The sequence below is a fragment of the Mus caroli genome, chromosome 3 (genome assembly GCF_900094665.2).
Source record: "Mus caroli chromosome 3, CAROLI_EIJ_v1.1, whole genome shotgun sequence".
NCBI lineage: Eukaryota > Metazoa > Chordata > Mammalia > Rodentia > Muridae > Mus > Mus caroli.
In genome coordinates this window covers 54,720,582-54,728,024 of record NC_034572.1, presented here as the reverse complement: position 1 = coordinate 54,728,024, position 7,443 = coordinate 54,720,582, and the positions used below count along the sequence as shown (strand labels likewise).

At 39.7% G+C, this 7,443-nt stretch overlaps 1 long non-coding RNA gene across 1 annotated transcript in view; it reads right to left on the bottom strand.

Moving 5' to 3' along the window:
- Positions 1 to 2,413: 2,413 nt before the first annotated feature.
- LOC110290699 overlaps positions 2,414 to 7,443 on the bottom strand; it is a 6,360-nt gene continuing 1,330 nt past the window's right edge. The window contains exons 2-3 of the long non-coding RNA XR_002377497.1: positions 6,472 to 6,537; positions 2,414 to 2,830 (exon numbers count right to left, since the gene is read on the bottom strand). This is a non-coding gene — a long non-coding RNA (uncharacterized LOC110290699). The remainder of the gene's footprint in view (positions 2,831 to 6,471; positions 6,538 to 7,443) is intronic.

Sequence of the window (7,443 nt, the reverse complement as noted above, 5' to 3'; positions counted from 1 at the left end):
TCTGTTTGTCTTTCCTCTGTCACTTAATGTCACTTAAACTGTAAATTTCCCAATTTAATGATACATTTTCTGGCTGGATTTTATCGTGTTTTTAAATGGATAATCAAGCTTTCACAAGGTGCCTCTCACTAAACTACTGTGTGATTAACCTTTAAGTCCTAAGCACCTTCTCAGTCTAGGGTTCAATACTGTCTTCTCTTCAGGTTGGTCAGTGGGCTGCTATCATTGCCTCTAGTAAGACTTCATGGGCATCTCTAAAAGTGTGAATCCTCTCAGACTCAAAGATGTTTCCATGTGCCTTCACTGTAGAGAGCTTTACTCTTATGGATCCCATGAGACACAAATTCTTACCCCTCTACCAATCGTTGTATTTTATTCTAACAGATTTTTATATTTTTTTTTCTGCCAATACACTGTAAACTCTATGAGGGACTAGCTAAACACAATTTCTTTGAGTAACTGGAGCAGAAAGTCTCAATAAATGTAACTGAAAAAATATTAACGATTTTTGTATTTATTTTCATGTAAGAGTAAGCATAAATTATAAACAGTTTTAAATGTTTTCATATAGCTTTTTGTTAGGAAATAAAGGGTACTTTTGGTTTATTCATAGAAGAAAACACTTTTATGTGTTGGTTGCTGTTTAAGAGAGATAAGGTTGTATTTCCTATGACCATCCAGTCTTCAGCATTGGAGTGTATCTTGCTGGTGTTTGCCAGCACAACCAGCAATACGGTCATATGGCTATCAGCCTTTTAATATAGAAGTTGTCTGTTTTCTGTAAACTCGTTGTTGAGGGGAAAAAATACACTAAATCTGAATGAGTATATTATGATTTAATATAAAAATTGTATGTACCCCACCCCAACCCTTTTTCAAGCTATTCATTTTGCTCTGTGCTTTTCCTACTGGATAAGAGACAGGAGATAAAAGCTTTACAGTCAGAAACAGGGGCATCTGAAGCAAGGTCATGGTTGAGAGATGTAGTACACAATGCAGCGGCACCTAGAGAGGATGCAAGGAGAAGAGGCAGAGCTAGCCCTTCTAGCTACAGGCTCCAGGGGATGCTCTCTTCTCAACCAGGCACCCCTGTGGGGACAAGGAAGGGACAATTTCTGGAGAGCTGTTTTTGTGGGTTTGAACATCAGCAATCCTGCATTGACTGAAGAGCTACCTAAAGACTACTATCAGCAAAGACAGTAAAGTATCCACAGGAGGGAATACTGAATAGCATTACAGGGCAAAAATGAATCTTAGTTAGTAAACTGAGTATCGGTTAGCATCACATTGCTAATCATCACAGCAAATGCATTTAAGGGTACGGAGAACACAAATGCTCAGTCTTCCTCCTATAGTATTTAGAGTCTTCCTGTAAACGGAATATAAGGGTTCCCAGATAACCTCAGCCAAAGCATCCGTGACTCTTCTCATTTCTTTGATAGAAATACCTGATAGATATGGCAGAAAGTTTATTCTGGCTCACAGTTTGAAGAAGGACGGTCCATTAGGTGGAGCTGGCTTGGTGGCTCAGATGGCTGATGTGACTGGGCCCACTGTAGGGGAAGAGTACAGTAGCTTCAGGTAGCATGGTGCCTGCCAGTAAGTGGACGGACAACTCTTGTAGAAGCAGGGTGGCATACGGCCCTCTAGGCCCAGGCTCAGTGACATGCTTATTCCAGGAAGTGTGTGTGTGTGTGTGTGTGTGTGTGTTCATATAGAGCATGTAAAGGTCAGGGGACAACAAGAGACAGGTATCTCCTACTATCATGAATTCCAGGTACTGGACTCAGGCAGCCAATCTCCAACAAGTATTTCCAAACTCATGGTTGCACAAATATCTCTACTTAAACTCAGTCCATCACAAAATGAAATAAGAGGTTTGAATGTGGGAATGGGCTGTGTGGAGAGGAGGGCAGTTGACAGGAGTATAATGGTGTCTTATCTAGGGTTACAATTACTGTGATGAAAAACATCATTATCAAAAGCAACTTGGGGGAAGAAACAGTTTGGCTTATATATCTTGAATCATGATCCATTGAAGGAAGCCAAAGCAAACACTCAAAGTTAACAGGAACCTGGAGGCACAAGCTAAGGCAAGAGCCGTAGAGGAGTTCTGCTTACTGGCTTGCTCCTCAAGGTTTGCCCAGCCTGTTTTCTCATAAAACCAAGGACTCCCATTCCAAGGGTGACCCCACCTACAATGGACTAGGCCTTTTCACATCCATCAATAATTAAGAAAATGCCCTAAATATCTGGCCTATCTTATGAAAGTATTTTCATAATTGGCATTCCCTCATCTCAGATGATGTTAGCTCGTGTCAAGTATACATAAAAAGTAGCCTCGGCAGAGGAGGATGAAATCAGTTATAGAATTATAGCAATTGGAGTGAATTATATATGTTCTTGACATTATATTTTAAAAATTTAATTGTTAAAAGAAGAAATAAACTATTGTTAAAAGTAGTACAATGTCACAAAAGGATTCTAGCCTTTAAAATGTAACATGCTTTCTCCTCTAAAAGTAATGATAGGAGTTATCATTCAAGGAAAGTTTATGCTTTCTTAAGTAATAACAAAGAAATGTAAGAGTTTTTCAATTGATCTCTATACTAGCATTCTTAATGAAGGGCTGTAAAGTCATGGGCTCTTATCTAACAGGGACAGGAAGACTAATGCCCTAAGTGTCATGATTTTCAAATAGATCTAAAGACTAGCTTCCCGGGGGGGGGGGGNGGGGGGCTCCTAACACCATCCACTTCCATCAGATTCCAGCAAACAGCAGGAACCCGTCCTGTGAGACTTTGGCTCCTGCACTCTGGCATATAAGTACCTGTAAGTGGAAGGAAGAATCAGAGTCAGTAAAAGTATATCCAGCTTTAAAAAGTATAATATTATGTCCAACACAATATGAAAGTCAGGTGAGAGGTCAGAAATAAATGATACGAATCATCCCTTCCATTTGCTAGCAATGTCGCTTAGTCACTTAGAAGACATTAAGTTCTAAGGAAGCAGCACATGTCCCTTGCCACTTGCCCTTTCGTTAAAAAAAAAAAACACTAAGTAGCTGCTCAGTAAATATTTATGGAGTGAATGAATATAGAGGTCTAATAAGTCGGCAGAATGACAGAAGGATAGAAACTACGTTCAGCTAAAATCCATCTTCCAATGTTTTCCTACAGGTCAAAACCAAAGCCTTCTGCTCCGGGTCCTAATTCAGATAATGAATCTAACGTAAGGCAATAGAGGCAGAAGCAGGAGAATCATTTGGACACAGGATTTTGAAGTTAGCATTAGGCAAGATAGTGAGACCCTGTGTCACAAACACCGTTAGCATGACAGGCTGAGAATGCTATCAACAGTCAGCATCAAAGCTACCTGCTAAATGCTTTCCAGAAGTTCACAAGAAGAAAAACCAAACCAGGAAAAGACTCTTGTTGGTTAATATCCACACCCATAGAATACTACTGCACACACTGTGAGAAAAATGTTCTCTCTGACTAAGTTTAAGGTAGGGGAACATTTTGAAGCATCACCTTCAATCTTCAGAGTAAAGGAAGGTCCTCTACACGACTTCTCAGAGGCTAAGAGCAAGATTGAATTGCTTCATCCATCATACAGAGACATTTGCCATTCTTGAGCAGGCTTTGTGAGGTAGAATTTGTTCAAACACCAGCCTTTATCCTTAGGATACACTGGCAGCTTTTTCAACCAGCTGCTTTCTCTACTGTGCTCTTTCTCTTCTTCTAACATAACTCACACTCCTGAAGTTTTCATTATTAATTCGTATTTTTACAGAGTGTTGTAAAATCTAGCAATGTTACACCAATCTATATTTTAAGGATTAGCATTTATTAAGCTCTCGTTCTTTATTAACTTCAGTATTGATGAGTGTTTCTTTGTTCAAGTACTTTAAGATATAGTGCAGATATGAAACCCACCACCAAAGATGCCTCAATTTTAAAAGAAAAACACTTTTAAAAAGAGAAGTACTTTCAACAAAGTACTTTAAAAACACTTTAAAAATATTTTTAAAGGTAGTCTTGCAACATGTTCAAGATAATGTCACTGAGAAATATAACAATATCCCTCCAGTATTAGCTAAGCTAATAAAAATTAATATACAAATATTCCCATTTGACAACAAAATGCTGTTAACAATCAAGCAATTTTTAACTCACATGTTAAATTCCCAGCCACAAACATATTTTCCACCATACATTCGTGCATAGACATACACATAGGCACATGCATTCACATACCAACATGCATATACATGTATGTGCATGCACAGACACTAATACACACACACACACACACACACACACACACACACACACACACAACCATTCTCTCCTGACATTTTCTCCTTAGCCCCAGTTTTTCTCAGCCTCGCCATGGCAGCATAACAGATGCAGGTGCTCAGTCTCATAATTAAAAACATCTCTGAATGCACTGTTCCAGAAAGTTCTTTTCTGTTGCAGACCCATGCTTGGGACTTGGGCTGTTCCGGCTATTTTAATGACTGTCAAAGAAGCACTTGTACAACTCAGAAGAAAACTTCCCTCAGATTTGGCTCCGATTTGTACTCAGGGAAGCACACAGGAAGGATGAACGGCTCTCACTAGTACTGGCACAGATAACCAGAAGATGAACAAGTGTCCTCAGAAAGCCTTGGCCTCATTTCACTCCTAGCCTTCTGGAACCACCCCCAATCCTAACCCCAGCTTTAGTGCACTTCACAGACTCAACTGGCTTGCTTGCATATTGCCAGACATTGATGGTGTTTATGAAAGCAGAATGCTAAACACATAGAACATTCTGGCACAGACACACAGCCTCATGCATGCATGCATTTCTAAATATAAGCATACTCCTGAACCTAGAAACCAACACACTGGAGAAGCAAAAACTAGATTTGTGGTGAGGAGGGGCAAACATTTTTTTCACTTTCTCTCATGTGCCAGTGGGGGTGTTATTTGATGTACTTGTTTATATTTTAAAGCTTCATGTTAGACTCAGCTATGTACACCCCAAAGAAGGTGGCATGGAACGCTCTTCTCCAGGAGTCTGCCCACTTGCATACAGGTCCTGCAGGGAGTGTACAGAGAAGTGGCAGAGTGCAAGTGCCCAGAATGGGAAATCTGTGGGCACGAATTGGGAAATGACCATGACAGCACCATCCCAGGAAGACTCTGAGCACTGTGTTTTTGCATGCTAACTGACCTATCCACTTTTTGAAGGGTTTCCACTGAAACATGCACTTTTAAGTCTGTGTTAGCAGCACCCTCTAAGGGTGTGTCCCATCAATGCTGTTATATAGGCTATGAAAGGACTTTTGCCTTTGAAGATATTTCTAATGTTCAGATCAGGGCTTCATAAACCTTCCCACTTGAGACCCCTTTTCACCCAAGAAATTTTCACACCAAACCAGGACAAAGCTCTATAAAATACCAAGTATTTACTGATAACATTTGATTTTAAAAGTTACTTTAAAACAATTCTTTGAATAGATATATATGATATCATATACAGTTCCTGAAAATAAAAATAATGTAGCATGCTAACAAGATGGGTGTGCCTATTTATTTTTATACAAATCATTAAATCTGTAACAAAGATTTGATACTGTAGATTGCACAATGGCTTCATACTTTCTAAATTGATTAACAGTCTGATTTTGCAACCATCATTGTTGAGAATGCAACATGATGTGAATATGTACTACTAAGTAGGAAAAGTACATTTAGGGGGCATTTCCAAAGCTGTATGTTGGGGTTGGTTTTAATGCCAATATAGTATAAATTGGAAACACCTGGATAGGAAGCCACACCTGAACATCTGTCTTGACTGTCTGTATATTGAAGGAGAAACTTGGCCCAACTGTTGTGGCGCCTTCAAGAAGCAACCTGATAAATGTGGTAAATCAGAAGGAAGACCACCATGCACTTTGCTTCTTTGGCCTTCCCTTTTGCTGCAGAGATGAGCAGTCTTGGAACCAGCAGCTCTCCAAAATCCTTCCAACTTCAGTATCATACAGGGACTACTACTGAGGTGCCTGGACTTAAATAAACTGAGTAACTACCAATTATCACCCTTCAAGGAAAGATATGGTACCATTTTGATTATTTGGCTGTTTTAAGAACTAAGTAACTACAGTATTCTAAGCTCTCTTGAGTAATCCTGCTTTTGTTACTATTTTAAGCTGATTTATTAAATTCGCTCGCTCGCTCTCTCTTTCTCACACACACACACACATACACACACACAAACACACAGACACACAGATACACACATACCCCACATATCCTTTGGGAACCTTACTAAAAATATGGTTGGAATTTCTGTCCTAATACCAACAAAATTTATTTTATTCCTTATTTTATGAGGCTTATATCGGCAACTCAAATAGGATTTTTAAATGCTAATGTTCTAACCTGATTCAATGCAACAATATGATTATTTGATACTTACATACTGAGTAATAATATTAGAAAAGGACCACAACACTTTATTTTCCATAATTAAGCCATCGTGTTTCTGTGGGGGGGAGAAGACAGCAGCACAGTGAAACTTGTGTAATTCATAGAGCACAGCAGCCTTAGTGTTCCAGCAGTGTGACATTAGGCAGAGGGACAGCATGTGCAGTGTGCACTGCTTGTTGTGAGGCTGCAAGGAAGTTGGGGATGTGGCATGGCCCAGCACTGCCAGAAGCATCTCAGACTCATTGCACGTTTAATTTTGAATTCATGCTTGGACATCATGTTTAGAAAGCTCTCCCAGGTATGAGACTGTCAGAGAACCCAGCATTTACTGTGACCACATGTGGCCCATGGTGTAAGAAGCCAGGCTACAGATCACTTTCATGCCATGTAGAAAGAGTTGCTTCTTCTCAACTAAAAAGGATGGATAAGAAAACATACCCCTCTGCCATTAAAGCAGCAAAATCCAGGCGACCTAACATACACTTTTGAACAAAGGTAGAAGGGGCCTGTCCTTGTACTGAACTTCTGGGCACTGGGATAGCAGGGTGGGCTTGGGTCCTAATCCTCCTCGTTTCTATATAGATTGTACTCTTATATCAGTGATTACCAAGTCCTTGATCTGTTATAGAAACCTAAGTCCAAATATGATATATGATTGGCTCTAATTGCTTTTGGAGTAACTACAGTATTCTCTTCAACATTTTAATCAACAGCAAATCTTGTTGTTGTTGTTGATGATGATGGTGGTTTTAATTCGGACTAGAGCAAGAGAATTTGTAAGATAATACACTCATAGGCAAGCAAGCAAAGTGGGTGAGGCCTCACATGTGCAAGAAACTGAAGCACATTCATTGCATTGGCCTGGCTGGCAGCCAGAAGACAAAAGACACTGCATATGCAAGTCCGTGTAGGAGAGATTCTGTAATGCTACACAGAAATCTTGACACCAACAGCAGAAATA